General features: G+C 43.4%; 1 non-coding gene across 1 annotated transcript; it reads right to left on the bottom strand.

Moving 5' to 3' along the window:
* Positions 1–3,837: 3,837 nt before the first annotated feature.
* On the bottom strand, positions 3,838–3,999 carry LOC142494025 (U1 spliceosomal RNA). The gene has a single exon (XR_012801274.1). It is a non-coding gene; the product is annotated as a U1 spliceosomal RNA (small nuclear RNA).
* Positions 4,000–4,349: the final 350 nt, after the last annotated feature.

The following is a 4,349-nucleotide window of genomic DNA, read 5'->3' as shown; positions in this document are numbered from 1 at the left end:
AGTTTTACAGTTGCTCCTCTAATGAATGAATACCAATACTACAATAATTTGTTTACATTATAGTGACAGTATAGGGCTGACAATCGAATGTGAGGGGCGTGAGAAGCAGGACGATAAATGGCCTTAACCCTTTTGCTGCAAACATCTCTGGCAACAAAAGAGTAACCAATGCTAAGCCCTAAGGAATCTTATGCCTCCCCTTAAGTGACTCTCAAGGTCACAGCTTTCTCTCTTTGACTTTCTGTGGATATGCATATTAAATGGATTCTAATGAGAGTTTAAAAACACAAGTGGGCATTGCTTTCCTGTGGTTCTTTCCAATAACTTGTCTGAGAAGAGCACATGTCAAAAGCCTGGGAGCTTAATACAAATCCCCAGAGAGGACACAGTGAAGCCTTCAGCAAGGTCTGACAACAGCTATTTGCAATGTGCATTACAGAGGTAGCCAACGTTGCTGCACCCGTTATTGCACCAGCGAAATCACATTATCAGGATATTGGCAATGTATACAATGGAGCTTCGCCTTGCCGCATGGTAACGGGTGCAATGATGTTTACTACATGTGTGACAACGATTAAGCACGAGGGTTAATGATGGGTATATAACTGCATTTTCACACTTAGGATATTTGAGGTAAAACACCAACAAATAAAGTATCCAGTTTCTATAGATGTACCACTTTGATCATTTTCTCCCATACGTGCAAAGTGAATGTGGACATGGCCACGACAAAAATACATTGTGATGTAACCAAACACGGTCGCCTAAGTCCAAGGGCATCATTTTGAAAGGGCGGTAAGACTCTGGCACCTTGTGTTTTCTTTTTGTACACAGGACATTGCTCATTGTGAATATGAATGGAATTTTTGCTGCATGTGCAGTGTCCACAAATATGATGACTTCATTTGGAATACCTGCCACTTGAGTGCCCTCTTCAATTTACTCCACAAATACCTGTGAGAACTTGGCACCCATCACCCCATAAAACGGTTTATATTATTAATGTCAATGGCAGAGACGATGATGATCGATATAACTTTTGGCAAATCCATATTTTTCATCCTTTACAAAGAGCAACCGGGCCAAATTGCAGCAAAATTACGGAGAGAGGAACTAGCCAAAAAAAAAAGTGCCAGGTTGTCAGTGAAGATTGGGGGTTTAATGTAAAAGAACTGGTCCATAAATAACTAAATCTGTACAAGAATTCAGGCATGATTGAAATGAATGGTCCTGTAATAATAAACTCATTATTGATGTGTAGGGAGGATGGATTCACTTTTTATTGCTATATACAGTAGCTGTGCACAGCAGCCTTACATGTCATTGTGTAGAGATAAAAGGCTTAACAAATAGAGATTTGTAATGCCAACAGATAGGCAGGATAACACTAGAACAACTTTAACATGGTTTGCTTACCGCTGGCCGCACCAACTGTGTTTTTGTATAATGAAAGTATTCTTCTATTCTGATCATTCAGAAGTTCTTTAAACATACAGGAACATATCTAGGAAGACGGTCACCTTTTCAGGCAGAGGAAAATATTGCATTTAAAATCGGATTCCATTGAGGGATCTATTCGCTAAACCTGTACACATTGAAGCACTGAGCATTAAGTTGATACTAAAATATTTCATTTGAAAATGTGCATCTTCCCATCAGGTTCCAGGTTCCAGTTTCTAATTTAGAGAGCCGTGAAGCAAAAGGAGGAGTTATATGACAATATTTATGCAAAAGGGAAAAGATGCTAAAAAAAAAAAAAAAAAAAAAAAAACCAGTAGAATTGGGGCACAAGGAATAAGAGAGAGAAAAGTAATGTTGAACACCCCCACTTAAGTGTGCGGAGTGCGTTCTTCAATTCACGCCAAAATAGCCATAGAAACTTTCCACCAATCGCCCTATAAAATGGTGTATACTATTAATGTCAAGGACATTATGGTGATCACCACACCTTGTGCCAAACTTAGGATGAGTGTATAGAAGCAAGTTCCAAATATCGGTGCTCAGTATATAGAGGAAACATATAGTTCAAATAAAGTCCTGAATAATGAGCATAATTGAACGTTGGATAAACTCTGATCAAGCCTGGTGAGACTCATAGACCCAGTGCATAGAAAACTCATATGAGGGGTTAAATGTAATAACCATCCGTGTAGTGGTGACACACTACTGTGTAGATGTGTGATAATCCTGTAGATGTACACCCCTGGAAAAGTTCCCCTAGAGTAGCACTTGTACTGGTCAGCTTCTCCCCAACTGAATAATGGAGATAATGGAGAAAATAGAGAACTCACATGAAAGGCAGTTTATCCTGTCGCGTGCATCACGCCAGTCAGTAGCAGGGAAGAACAATCCGAAGGATTAAAGCGGAGCACAGCTGTAAAAGGATTGGGGCTAACACCAGCAAAAATGAGGTTAAAAAATTAAACTTTAATCATGGCATGTACATGGGGAACACATGGCATGTACATGCCATGATTAAAGTTTAATTTTTTAACCTCATTTTTGCTTGTGTTAGCCCCAATCCTTTCACAGCTGTGCTCCGCTTTAATCCTTTGGATTGTTCTTTGTGCCAAATTTACATTTTCATCCTTGACCTTTTCAAGAGGAACAATTTCCAGCAAAATTAGCCAGGGAGAAATTGGCCACAGAGCTGCCAGGTATCTGGTCGATCGCATTTGTCAGTGAAGATGGGGACTTAATATGAAAGTAATTCATTACGGTGGAATAGGGAGAGCTCGTTTGCCTTTTTGTTGCTACGTACTGTAGCTGTGCACAACTTTACAGGTCATGGTCTACTCTAGAGAGTAAAGTCTTAATAAGAGATTTGGCTACTTTATATTGCTGGTTGGAGTAAAGATGTGTACAGTCTATATCCCCAACAAAGGGACTACTAGCAGTAAAACCAAAGGAAGATCACAAATCTCTATTGACTAAAGTCTTCCTGACACTTGGCAATAATGGGGGTATCTAGAGGTAGTCATGGCCAAGTGGCACATTTCATTTGAGAAAGCCTATATATTTAAACATGTTCAGGTTGTTCTAGAATGCAATAACAGACTGAAGTGATCGTGGGCTACAAAACTGACCCATTGGCAGGGTTTTAAAAATGTTATGTTTCACAAAACAAAATCTCTTAAAACTGGGGCATTTTAAAATCATTTTGGTAATGCCCACATCCACGTCTTTTTGGTCCTCTTACAGGGGGGGAGGGCACAATTTATATGTCTTATGTATTGTCCATGGTGACCGCGCACGCGCGTCCGTGACGTCATCCGCTTTATAGCTCCAGCGATCTGTGGCCAGGGGGTAAACGTGATGGGGAGGCGTGTCAGGGGGCGTGTCCGTGACATCACGGAGCTGGTTCGCCCTCATTGAGCGAGCCGCTCCCGTGACCTGGCCACCGCGTCGTGGTATCAAATGGATTCCGCGTGCGGTCTATGGCTGCGATCATTGCCTTAAGGCATTGTGATCGCGCCCCCGCGCCGTCTCCCCGACCATGGCCGCAGCCTTATAAGGGACAGGTTACACACAGTCTAGACTGGCGTTAAAAAAAGAAAAACAAATGACAAACGATTCTTTAAGGTTGATTAACGCTGTTTGGACAACACTTTGCCAAGGTAGCTGGATTCTTTTAAGTGTGTGTATGTATGTGTGTGTAGGGGATTGTTTTTGACTTTTTCAGAACCCTGCCGCCTTTAAATAAAAAAATGAGAGTAAAAAACACTGCGCTTATGCCATTCTCATAACGGCACGCTATTTAATACCGATCTCCGAGCAGATCGCTGCCACATCTCCTGTTTAAGGCATTTAATAAAATAATTTAAAACAGACACAATGCAGGGGAGTGCGCGCACGCAGTCCCCCCACTACCAGAAACTGTGCAGTCCCCTCATGCTGGGAAATTGCACGTGTCAGCTGGCCTGAAGTGCAATGAGCTAGCCTCACCCTGGCAGAGCCGCCTAAATGATCATGGCTGATACTCCTCTGCTAGGCAAGTATGGTGTAGGCATCAGGGTCATGCCAGGGCCGTCTTAACGTATGGGCACGATGGGCAGTTGCCCGGGGGCCCCACAGCATAGGGGGGCCCCACGCGCCCGGCCCATGCGTGCCCACCAATGCTTAAACCTTCCCCCCGCCCGGCACCCCGGCTCGCTCTTACTTCGGGTTGCCAGGTGTCCCGTATATGAGAGATAATACCGGACATGGGATAGAGCAGGGCTGCTGCTGCTAGGGGGCTGGGCAGCTTCTGATTGGTTGCTGCAGTGTAATTCAGCCAATCGGGAGGTGGCAGGAGCCTGGGGGGTGGGGCTAAAGAGCGGAGGAAAAGCATGCAGCAGAGGTGAGGCTGT

Source organism: Ascaphus truei, chromosome 4 (assembly GCF_040206685.1).
Source record: "Ascaphus truei isolate aAscTru1 chromosome 4, aAscTru1.hap1, whole genome shotgun sequence".
Taxonomy (NCBI): domain Eukaryota; kingdom Metazoa; phylum Chordata; class Amphibia; order Anura; family Ascaphidae; genus Ascaphus; species Ascaphus truei.
Note: the sequence above shows the minus strand (reverse complement) of the source record. Positions and strands in the feature narration are given on the sequence as shown.